Below are 13488 nucleotides of genomic sequence, written 5' to 3' on the forward strand. Positions count from 1 at the left end.
TAACAGTAAAAGACAGTATAATAGATTGGTCTAAAACTGTAATATGTCTGTATTCTCAATCAATATTATAAATCTGGATCTGCCACAAGTCAAAGAGATCCAGAGCTTTACTTTTTCTGGAGATGACTAGACACTGAAACTGCAGTATGCAGTCTTACAAGACCCAAATAGTTCATAATTATAATAGAATACATAATGTATTAGTTTAAATAATTTGATGCCTCTTTTTCTCATTTATTGGACGTTCCTCCGTTTTTTTTAGCCCTCTAAAATGTTCACCAGCTTCTCAGATTTGAATTGAAATCACCAAACGTTTTAGTCCATTTATGATCCTTTTAGTGCAGTTACCTCGTGTCCCCGTCCTAACTTCTGTAAAATTGCCAGAATCCAATCAAGCTACTCTACACGTGGTAGTCTGCGACACTGGTCCATCCAAAAACAGGTCTACGAAAGCAAAAATGTACTCAGCTTTATTTCTGTAAGATGGCGACAAGCTTCTCTGACTATTCTGAGACTGGCATTGGAGGAACTGCACCAGGACAATCAAACCAAGTGCTTTTACTATGTATTGTCCATTTATTATCTAATAGGAAACCATTCATTAGAAATTGACCAAATAAACCGCTACCAATATGTTGCCAAACAGCTGAACACCTTCCAGATTGGGTTTCTTTCATAACCCAGTGCGGTGGCATCATCCAGAAAACCAACTTTGAAGTGAGATGTAAATTGGTTTTATAAAGTTAAGGAGGCAGAGATTTTAACACTGAAGTCAAGCTCTCTCTTCCTCAGACATTGATGGTCTTGCATCTAAAGACATCACTAAAGGGGACTTCATCTCCTGAAGTCCAATGCATGATGTCAATTCCAGTGGAGGAGGCATTCAGGGTTCCCCACCTTACTTCAGTGCAGTCTTGATTTTATACAACCAATTTACATCTCACTTCAAAGTTTATTTTCTGGATGATGCCACCACACTGGGTCATCAAAAAACCAAAAACTTGAAAGCATTATGCTGCTTGACAGTATACTAGTAGTGGTTTATTAGGCCATTTTCTGACGACTGGTTCCCTTTAATTCCTTGGTTTTTGTTGATACCAAACCCAAATTTCTATGTTCCTCTGCTGCTTTACTACACCACCTTATTAGAACATTAAATGTCTGGAGGTGCCCTTTGGCATATATCTGTTGGTTACATGAAATATTAGCATCATCTTGTCTTCTTACAAGCTGTCCACACTTGCAAAAATTTACTGCAGACAAAATCCAGACTTACTTGCAGGTTACCTTTTAACTACTCATCTAGGAACATTTGGATATAATAAATGGAGCCTGATGAAGAGCTAATGTAACAGATCTGGACATCCACACACTCCAGTGAAGGCTTCGTACCAGGTCATGAGACCGATGGACAAAATGCATGGCCCAGATGTTACTATTAATATTATTTATCTACCCAACCCTAAATACGGTCATCTAAAATAGACAGTCATAAGTTTTGCATCTAATTTCAAGTACAGCCATGTCCTATTTCAGATATTTGGACTCTTGGCAGTGTGACACCAAATGTGCACAGAGAAGAATTGTGCAGGAGAACTACAAGGGTTATTCAAGAAAAAAAAATAAAAATTCTCCGTCCACGAGATTAGTGACAAATGTATAATCAAAGGAGGCCCTTCAATTAATAGAATAGGAATCCAAGGGCCTATTTCACATTAGGGAACTTAATTTCTCTATTCAACCTGCTCCGAAATTGGACTTGACTTCACTGACCATGAGCATAGGGTTTCCAACAATCCTTACCCTGATGTGGCCAACAATCCCTACACGCAAAAATTGTATATTTTCCTCTTTAAATCCTTAGGTAACTGGTTTTTGTTGTATGAGGAAAAAAAAACATATGCATACAAATGAAATATTAATCCCTTTGTTGAGAACTGCCCAAACCGGTTTGTGGTGTGCCTCAGGTTATATCTTTCACTGATACATTTCTCTATCAGACATCAGCCTCTTGAAAGCACTGGCTTAACTTACACGAATATTTCAAGGTTACAGTTTCTCCACATGAAACTTTGCCCCAATGTAACCCCCGGTCTGAGGAGCAACAAATCGCCCACATGATCCACAACCACAGTGGTTGCAGAACATTTGGTAATACCATCTACGGCTCAGTTCTTTGACCAACCCCTTTGGATTCAGGCTTATGGCAATACTTGAAAAGAACACTTTGGCTATACAGTTTGCCCCAGTTGGCCATTTCTCAGTGGCTTATATATCTGCCACTTCAGTCGCATATAGAATTTTTACAGAACCTATGGCCGACCTCACTTTAGCCCTCAAATTCTGCTCACGGAGCCTCCAAAGTTACTAAAAGCCTAAAAAGACCACAAGCCAAGTCTCTTGGACAGCTCAGGGACTACCTTTCGGAGGAACATTGCTCTCCAGGTTCTTATCCTCTAGCTCCTTTTGGGCAAAATGTCTGGCAGGGGTCTGAAAGCCAAAGTCCCCCATGACCGATGGCAAGGGAGGTCACACAAGTTCTGCCCTGTAATGGAGAGGACCTCTGGGTTCTTGTGGATGGGGAATGTCTAAAGGATAAAACCCCTTTAAGGGCCAAAACAGGTTGGTTATTAAAAGAAACTGTCCAGCTGAAGGAAGGGGGATCATTTACTAATTGGTGGGGAACCACACCTTGTCAAGAGAACGGGGGTCCATTTTGCCCCAATTTCACTGTTAATGGCACGGATGGAAGTAGCAGAGGACTGTGCTCTCTCTCTCTGTCATAGAGAGGAAACCAGTAGTAGGGCGCTTGTGTGACCAGTTGCTCTAGGAAAAGGGATTGCATCATTAAGATTTTTGGGGACCCACCATAGAGACCCCCGCTGATGAGGAAGTTAACCCCTTTCCTGTGGATAAGGGATACCTGCTTATGACAAGGAAAACCACCAACTCTAAAAAATACATATATTTGGGATTTTTCGTATATGATAAAACTGTTGTTGTTATTAATAATGATAAAATTATAGGAGTAATTTCTTGTTCTTATTTTTTTTTTTAAACTTATTCAGACAATCATTTTGCCCAGACATCAAATCCAGGCTTTTGTATCCATTTTTAGGAAGAAAAAAAAAAAAAAAGTTCCATTAGTTGTCCTCTTTCCCTATCCTATTCCTTGTATCCGGCCTACATAATCCATGTAATGTGCTACACATTATAGTGTTTGATTTCACTATAATGGGATTTCTAACCGGACTTATCAGAAGAGCAGAAAAGCTACAATTACGCAATGTTATAAAACACAATACAAAAACGAATCAAGTCCATTATGCTCTAATGGGCGGCTACTTAAAGGGGATTCGTATTATAAAAACCCCTTTAAGTTTTAGGCAGCTAATATATTTGAGACAATAAGATTTATTCCAATACTATAACAAAATTGAGTGCAGAAATTCAACATCCACAGTGCCACGTTTTTTTCTATTTTACTATAAAGCCGAACTACCTCGCGTCTACAAATCATGGCTTGTAAAGTGTTACTCAAGCAGCGCACGGACTTATGTCTGGCTCCCTGCCATCTTCTTTAGTACTTGGATATAGCAGTTAATATTAGACAGAGGGCTGCCAGACTTGTCATCTGGTATTAGGTCCAGGGTTGCCAGACACGTCAGCTGCTATTTGATCCTCATTACAAATGATGGAGCAACACCTGGATTGGGTCTCCCCTGAATACCGTTACTGACAAACCTTCGACAAAGTGCTCAAGGATATGGTTCTGTTTGGAGAATTCATAGAGAACTTGGAAGATTAAATATATATAAAAAAAGGTGGCGTTTGATATAGTACAAGAATATATTCACTAAAATATGAACACACCACCCAGAAACTTCATCATCAGGAAGGAGTTTAATGCTAAGAGGCATTTACTACCAGAACTGTTTCACTTAGCAATAATAATCTGCCTCCAGACCATTCTGCAATCCACTTACGACAGCGTTGTCCTCCACCAACCCCTAGGAAATGGACATTGGTAGTAGTCAAATGAAGTTATCTAGGGTCCAGTATTGGGTTCAAGCTGGTGGGCCAGACTGACACGGATGTTGAACAATCCCTCTTACAAAGACTCTTGCTGCCATCTGTACAGAAACCCTAAAGGACATCTACCAGCAGATTACCTGATGGTAGATGACTTACTTATCTCCCTATCCCAGTGTGTCACAAGCGTCATTTCTTATTTCGATGCGTTTCTGTTGAAAAAATTATTATAAGATATGCAAATGAGCCTGTGGTGTTCTGCAGAGCACTGCCAGGCTCCACCGTTCTATAATTTATCCACACCCCAGGGCCCCATTCTGAGACCCGGTGACATCACTGGTTCCAGTCACATCTTGCACTGGGCAATGTTATTCTCACGCATGCGCAGGATTTTCACATTCCCTGCGCTGCCGGCTATCTGCCCAGCATGAGATGTGAAGAACCAGCGATATCACTGGGTCTCAGAACGGGGGTGGTTCGGCCATGGGCGTGCATAAATTATGATATTTGTATATCTTGGTCATCTCCCACCAGGTAATCTGATGGTAGATGTCCTTTAATGAAGTGGTCAATTTCACTAGAACATCACCAAAAGAGAAACCGAGAATGATAACAGTGATAACCGCTTTCTAGACCACAAGGTTTTAGAACAGTGGACTGCCAATTTGTATGTTAATTAAGCTGTACTAGACAAGGGGGTGGTAACCTCCTATACAGCAAGCACAGCAAAAACGGTGGGTACATTTATTTTATTTTGGGTTAATATTAGCCAATTAGGTTGGGGGAGGGGGGGGTGTGAATAGATTAATTAAAAAAAAAAAAAATTCTTTTTGTTAAAACTCCAAAATGATCACGAGTAGAACAGTGATCAAACGTGGCTAATTATTTGGTGTTTAGCGACATGTCCTCTTTAAATGGAGAGGTATTTAGTTGTGCTGTGTCATTATAAAGATACAACATAGAAGAAATGACAAGAGGGCCAGTACATGGCACCAAGGACTGAGCTATTTTGGTCCTTGAAGTGTCCGACCGCTCAGAAGTCAGAATAGCGGCAGTGGTAAAAACAGAGATGTATGCTTTCCCTCACCAAGCCCAAGTTCATTACTCCGGATGGCGTTGCCGGAGGGTTTTGGCATGAAGAGAATCCTTCTTTGTGCCCAGACAAAAGCTGCGATTGTGGAGGACTCTGACATACGCAGACAGTTGCTTTAGTGATGAAGAGGTTAAGGGCACAAAAGGGGAAAATGACAAGACAGGGGAAGCTTTGTGCGATGTCTGGATATAGAGGCAGCAACAAGTCCAGACCACTTTAAAAACACAAGTCTTAAAAGGAACACTAAATGGTGAAAAACACAAAAAAATTCCCAGCAATTCCTATTTAGCTCCTCCTTTTCACTCAACACAACCACAAATGAAACTGTACATAATATTTATACAATTCTTTCATGTATGTTCCAAGAAATAAGAGTTTTCTACCCTCCTTCTCACTCTCTGGTTAGTGGGCAACTGCAGGCAGCAGTATCCATCACCATCTGCAACGTGCCGAGCTTCACTCCTCAACCCAACCCAGACTCCATCAATAGTCTACCAGAGGAAAATGGAACACATTCCTCTACTATATATAAGTTCAAGGTTTATCATCAAGTGCAACATGTTATAAAGCAAGAGGAGTGACGAAGATTTGAAATATTGGTTCCAAAAAGTTACAGTATAAATGCCATATAATATCCCCATTTCTGCTCATTTTATTTTCTATCCACTCATACAAAAATGTTTGCCAATCACTGAATACAATGGGCCAGATAGATCAGAGGAAGCTAAAGGCCATCATTATTTTATAGTCAATGATATGTAGAACCTGTTGTGATCTCCCCATGTTGGCCTTCTGTATTGCTTTATTGAATTTTGGCCATAAAGCATGTTTTTTTTTTCCTTTTAAAAGCCCAAATTTGGCCCCATTATTGTATTCCAACAGCAAACAGTCGCTCTATGCTTTTGGGGTGCAACCCCCATTCTTGTGATAAGTGGAGATCTGATCACAAAAGACCCACACATGTAAGCAAGTTATCTCCGGTCCAAAGGCAAGGGACAAATATTTTGTTACTGGATAGCCCCTTTAAAAAGTGGGGCCCTAAGGGTTAAACATTACCACAGCCCAAAATAGGTTGTAAGCATCTACATAACATGTACAGTACATATATACATTGTGAATCAAACATACCTTGAGAATGCGGTAGCTACGCTGATGCAGAAACATATCTTGCTTAATCCATGAATGGAGTGGTTTTGCTCAAAAAACTAAATTCTAAAAATTCAGGACCTTGGGAAAGCTGGGTGCATACTGGCTAACACATTACACGGAGCTTCCTAAACTGCTCAGACAGGACTAAATCAACCTGAGCAGCACCATTCACACACAGCAGCTGGGGGATGGTGCAGCGATTGATTACCTGTGCCAGTCAGAAACCACACACTGGGGCTCATTTACTAAGGGTCCGTGGACCGCGATTCTGTCGGGTTTCCCAAATATCTCCGATTTGCCCCGGTTTTTTGTAGTTCGCGATCGGATTGTGTCGCATCTGCGGCAGCTTTCATGCGACAGAAATCGAGGGGTGTGCCGTCGGACAACCCGACGGATTCGGACAAACCGCAGAATTTAAAAACAAAATTGTGTCGCAAGATCAAGCACTCTCATACACCGGGAAGAAGATGAACTCCGGTGGATCTCAGTGCAGAAGCGACACATGCAGGAAATTGGACGCACAACCTTAGTGAATCGCGGCAGCTCCAAATCCTCGTCGGACAACCCACTGCAGGATTGCAACAGGACCAGGTAAGTAAATCTGCCCCAGTGAGTAGTGTTTTCGGCCTATGCTGGGCAGGAAAAGGCTGGAGCACTGCATAATTAGAGTAAGAGTAGAATTGCCAAGCCAGCCACAGGAGCAACAGGATCATTATCATAATATTATAATAGTTTATTTGGCAAAACCACTCAGATCAGGGATTCAACAAGATATGTTTCTGCATCAGTGCAGCTACAGCATTCTCAAGGTATGTTTGGTTCATAATGTATAGAAACAAAAAGAAAAAAAAAAAGTTGGCATACTAAACCAGTTGCGCTGTGGGAAAATATACTGACTGCTGAATTACATGGATAAAGTAAAAAGCGTAAATGCCAAAAAAGCAGTAGTCAAAAGGTACAAATAAAGTGAAAATGTCATGTTAAGGAGTAATCTGAAATCTATACCGAATTATCATGTTCTGATCTCCATCACCGAGGGCGGCACAAATATAAGATAACCAGATAAAGTGGCATTTCTCATAGATGAATCAGAGGCTTGAGATGTTCAACTGAACTTTATCGCTTCACCTTTTGTTAAAATGATGATATGTTTCCTCCCAGTTATAACTGGGAAAAGAAAAAAAGGGAAAGGTCATTTACAGGAAGCAACCGTCTACAGGTGCTGGAATATGGACAACTGATAAAAGTCAGACTGAATATTAAAACATGTACACCCCAACCTTCACTATCAAACAAAATAACAAAGATCTAAAGCAGGGGTCCCCAAACTTTTTACAGAGGGAGCCGTTCAAGGGTCTGAAAGTTTAAAAATAAATATCGGTACCACATCCGTGACCACATCCGTAAAACACTGCGCCCCACCTCAATTAAATTAAAAATATACTGCACCCCCTTGGGAACCATTTTATATATTGACCATATTAATTTATTAATTGGGTCAATTAATTATTAAATATGCTGCGGCCCCCACCCCCCCATTACTAGACTGCCCCTCTCCGTTCATTATTTCCTATGCTGACCCCCTCAATTAATTATTTCATATATTAGGGCCCCCGGCCACCACAATCTTTTTACTGCCGGAAAAAAAAAAAAAAAAACCACAACCACCCACACACCTTGTACTACCCTCAGTCTCCCGGGTGTGCGGGCGCATGATGTCATCATGCGGCTGCGCGGCCTAGTTCATGGAGCGATGTGTGCCGGGGTTGTCTTCCGGCCATATCACTCCACTAATAGTGCTCGAGCAAACGTTTCCGGCTGCATCTAGCATTATACAGTCTGGACGGAGGCCCCTGCCCGACTGCCGAAGGCCGGATAGAAAAGTTGCGCGGGCGCATGTGGCCCACGGGCTGTAGTTTGGGGATCCCTGGTCTAGTGTGACTCACTCCTAGGAAATGCAGCCATTAATGTTCAGATGCCCCCAACTAATACTCAAGTGGTCAATATGAGGAGTAGGACCCCACATCTAGAGTAACAGGTCCCAAGTAGGGTACGATACACTATTGTATATACATTACAATAAACTGTGCAACTTTTATATTAAAATGGACAAGGTCCTTGTAGGATTAGCGCAACCACATTTACTATAATATGACTAAGTAGGTCAAGTGCGCATAATTAGACGGTTTCCAAATTCTGAACAATCTAACGTATTTGGGTAGGCATACGCTGTAACCGAAATTACAATTCTATTATGTGGCCCCATGACCTTTAAAGGAGTGTTCATGGATATACAATACAGGCAACCTATCCTTGGGATTGTCCCACCCCTTGACAAAGTCCTGTGAGGACGAAACACGTGTCGGGGAGGTGCTGGGCAGCCCCTTTTGTGCTTACGCGCTGGTAACACTCCCTCATTGTAGGTATTATTGTTTTATTTCCAGTGTTGTGCTTCTATTATGTACTAATATAATATGGAATTGTTAGGGTCTTTATGCACTATGCACTTTATGATGTAATTATAATATTCCTCTAATTGGTTACTAACCATTCATGCTGCCCAGCACCTGTTGTTTGATGTTTGCTCTGTAACTACCCTTTATGTGATTGACTTACTTTTAATGTATACCAATAAATTTCATATTTTAGTAACGCATGCTCATCTTGTTTTGCCTTGTTTCGGTTATCTCTCTTTTGAGCTCAGCAATCTTTATGCTTTTGTGTGCCCTATTTTTATTGCAGCAACTTTGCGTTAATTCATGATACAATCAGTCCATATTCTTCTTTAATCGGTTTTTTTATTGTCCAATATCAGACTGATGGGGGTCCAACTCTAGGCAACCGGTAATCAGCAATATTCACTGTATGTGGTCTACTTAACATGGAGAGTATAAGGAGTATAATCCTAGTTCAAGCACCACAGCCCTAAGTGGAGTGCAGGATGTTTCAGGTTTTCCAATATTCCGAAAAAGAAACTGCAGTGTTGATGGATTGGCATTCTATCATTGATGGCCAATCCTACGCATAGGTAACCAATTTCCTTAACCTGGAAAACACCCTCCACATCAGAAAAACTTCAAATACGTAGACGAAAACACTCTCAATGCATAATCCACATCTGCACATCTCATTTCCTCCAATAGCTTCTCCTTTGAATACACATACTTGGTCTACACCTTGGGCAATTTAGGTCCTTGGGGCATCAAGTTTTTTTTTTTTTTTTTTTTTACACACCCTGCAAATAATTTTTTCTCTATTCCGAAAACAGTTTCAGTTTTCTCCAATTAAGTCATACTCACAGCAGTCCTGCTAGATTTCCTTCCTTCTCAGTGGCGGATATTTTTTTTTAACAAATCCATGCTTTTTGGCATGACATATGGGAAGGATATGTGAAAAGTCATCATCGATAAGCTGTTTGTCTGGCGATAGCATGACTAATGCTGCATTTAAAGTAAAATCATCATTTGTAAGCAGCACACCCCCTGGCAAAGGCTATGGGTGGCACTAGACAGGGACACTCCTATTGGCACTACAAACCAGTATATAAATTAGTGAGGCTTCATCAAAGGGAGCGTTTTACCACTTTGCTAACAGTGCAGGTAAAAAGGTGTTCCTTCATTTGAGGATAGGTAGAAGTTCTGCCTCCGCACCACTGTGCAAGATAACATCAGGCAGGGTAAGACATGCTCCTGCACAGTGTAATTGCCTGTGAAACTACACCACCCGGGGGCTCGGTTAACACCCCCCAGAACCATTCCAGCTAATTACCATAAGTTTATTTAAGAATGAAGGAGGCCAATGATAGCAAATACAAGTAGTTTATTACACTCATGTTGCCTGGATATACGAGTAAGTGTCTCTGGGTTATCAGGCTTGATTTTGATGATAAATTTCATTTAAGGTCACGGAGAGGAAAAAGTTTACGTCAAATTCTAAGAGTTCCTTTATTGGGGCGTTATCACAAGATACTTCAGCTGCAGCTCTGGGTGAAACATATTGAAGACCTTGGTTTATTCTTACCTCCAGAGTTTACAAAGAAATGGTTAAACATTGCATACTTAAAGTATTAACTGACACAGGAAAAGCCACCCACGTAAACACACGCATGGCTGCACGAAATATTCGTGTTTGTATAACGGTGCAAACTGTGGAAATGTATCAACAAAAGATCTACAAAAGTTATTCATTCAGCTTCCTACAGCTACCTGTGCTCTCACTGCAGTAACAAATTACACGGAAAGTAATAGGAGTCACATAAATAAAAAAAAAAAAACTGAATACATTAGCCTAAAAAAGGGTAATAAAACACTATTTTCCCCCCACTAAAGTGGATCAAACACCTTCAACAGTAGTTTGTTCGTTCAAAAAACAATTCCACCAAGACCTATCACACATTTGTTGTGCAGGAAGATTGGTTGATTTTGCGGGAATTTTTACTGGGGGAAGAGGACATCACTGGTAAAAAAAAAAAAGCCAACAAAATAGTGATCCATATCATCAGATAGCAACACACCTGTTGGCAAGAATACGCAAAATTTAAAAATGCCAAGATAGCTGGGCTAAATAAGTGAAAAATGTGAAGGATGTGGAGAGGACCATCAGAGTGGTTTCTCCCACTTACTACTGCGTGGGGGGGGGGGGGGGGGGACCACAGGTAAAGCTTTTCCTCCTTTTGTTCTCGAAAAAATTAAGGCATCACAGATTGAACCCTCAATGGTATTCTCCAATTTTGTATTGACGTTTAGAATTTTTCTTTCTAGCCACCACGGTTGACAAGATAATAGTCCCAGTATATGACCATTTTTATCCTCTACACTGTCAGAGAGGAGGTGATAGTGCAGAGGGCATGTGTTATGATAAACACTTTGACATCAAGATTATCAGAACACATGCCCCCATCTCTGCATCAGCAACCTGCTCTCTGACAATGAAGACTATAATGGTCAGATACTAAGGCTGGCATCTCCACAACCGTGGGGATAGAAAGAAAATTCAAAGAGCTCCAGAATCTATGAAGCAGCCCCAACATGTTTATCACCATATGAGCGAGGTGGTGAACAGTCCTCTTTAACTCTTTCAGGAACTGGCCCTTTATTGTTTTTTCATTTTTCACTCCCCATGATCAAAAATCCATAACTTTTCTATTTTTCCCATGTCCAAAGCTGTGTGACAACTAGTTTTCTGCATAACAAATTAGACTTCATAGAGATGGTATTTATTATTCCATGCCGTGTACTGGGAAGCGGGAAAAAAAATTGCAAACCGCATTTGTGCCAATTTCTTGTGGGCTTGGATCTTAAGGATTTCACTGTGCACCCTAAATGACATGTCTACTTTATTCTTTGGGTCGGTACGATTACGGGGATACCACATTTATATAGGTTTTATAATGTTTTCATACATTTAAGAAAAAATTAAAACCTCCTGTACAAGAATTTTTGGGGGGGATTTTGCCATCTTCTGACGCTAATAACTTTTTTATACTTTGGTGTACAGAGCTGTGGTTGGTGTCGTTTTTTTGCAGATTTTGATGACGTTTACAATGTTATCAATTTTAGAACTGTACGACCTTGTGATCACTTTTTCTAGAATTTTTTAAATGACAAAAAAAGTGCAATTTTCGACTTTTGGTGCGATTTTCAGTTACGGGATTAAACGCAGTGAAAAACCGTTATCATATTTTGATAGATCGGGCATTTTCGGACGCGGCGATACCCAATGTGTTTATGATTTTTACTGTTTATTTATATCAGTTCTAGGGAAAGGGGGGTGATTTGCATTTTTAGGGGTTTTTTTTTTTTATTATAATTTTTTTTTTTAACTTTTTTTTTTACTATTTTTCAGACTCCCTAGGGTACTTTAACCCTAGGTTGTCTGTAAGATCCTATCATATACTGCCATACTACAATATGGCAATATATGTGGCTGATAGCACATTGTAATGCATGGGTTAACCCGAAGTAGCCTCGGGTCTTCGGGAGACCCGATGCTACCATGGCGATGGATCACCGCTCCCCGATGATGTCACGGGGAGCGGTGAACCTTGAAAAGATGGCGGCGCCCATGCGCCGCCGTCTTTTTGAAGCCACCGGCAGCGATCAGCGGGAAAACACGCGCGATATGACAATATGCAGTAAAGACTTACCGGCTATGGAGAGGGCTCAGCGCGTGAGCCCTCTCTATGCGGCCGACCCGTGACGTGCTATTACGTCACGGGTCGTGAACGGGTAAAAGACTGCTCAAACATCAACAGGTTAGTACAGCTTTATATGTATGGGAATCCAAAATCTTTGAAGAGACACTTCAACAAACCAGCAGAGGTACCAAGCCTGCCTCTCTCAAGTGTTCTCTAAATAATTCACCTGCCACTCTAGAACAGTATAACCCGGCTGGTTACTAGGGGCACACAGCATAACAACCTTGTGTTAATACACAGGCACAGGATGAATACCCAGGACACAAGCCACAAAACTGGCACCATAGTGAGGAACAATAACAGGTAAATCCTGAATGCTATAAACAGTCTAACACAAATGAAGAAAAATTGCACAATTTGATGTCAATAAAAAGTTAATCCAGGATGAAAAGTAATGAAAGGTCCAATAAAGGAAACTGAAAACTTTTTTTTTCTAGTTTCTTTTACACTCTCCTTGGCCTCCTCCAAAAACACATCAGCGAACTGAGCCCTAGACCTTCAAAAGTTTTCAAAGCTGTTGACGCGTGCAACCTACATCAGGCTTCAGGGTTAGTGAACCCCCTGGTCAATAATACAAAGCCAACACCGGGGACTGGAATCTAAGTGGCAACCGATCTTCACCAGAGCCCGCCGCAAAGCAGGATGGTCTTGCTGCAGTGTAGTGGCATCAGGTTGTCCCAAAGGTGTGACTTGTCCGCGGTGGTAGCCAAGGTCGAGGTACAGGAACGCTAGCTAGTCTCGAGGTCGGGGACAGGCAGATAGTCAGGATAGGCGAAAATGATGCAACATCGGAAACAGAACAGGAGGTCAGGGCTGGCAGCAAAGGAGCAAGGTCAGGGTCAGGTCAGGGGTCGCAACAGGAGAACAGAATAAAGAATTAATGCAAGGAAAGCTTTCGCATTGGCAAATGCTCAAAGGATTTGGCGGGAGTTGCTGGGAGCAACCGGCTTTTGAAGAATCCCAGAAGTGGCGCAAATCAGCAGCATGCTGGCCCTTTAAATCTGCGAGTGCCGGCGCA

At 41.3% G+C, this 13488-nt stretch overlaps 1 protein-coding gene across 1 annotated transcript in view; it reads right to left on the reverse strand.

The window, feature by feature from the left end:
* The window catches only part of LOC140134997 (tyrosine-protein phosphatase non-receptor type 11-like), a 70738-nt gene that overhangs the window by 25753 nt on the left and 31497 nt on the right, over positions 1-13488 (reverse strand). The window lies entirely within an intron of this gene.

Source organism: Engystomops pustulosus, chromosome 6 (genome assembly GCF_040894005.1).
Source record: "Engystomops pustulosus chromosome 6, aEngPut4.maternal, whole genome shotgun sequence".
Taxonomy (NCBI): Eukaryota; Metazoa; Chordata; class Amphibia; order Anura; family Leptodactylidae; genus Engystomops; species Engystomops pustulosus.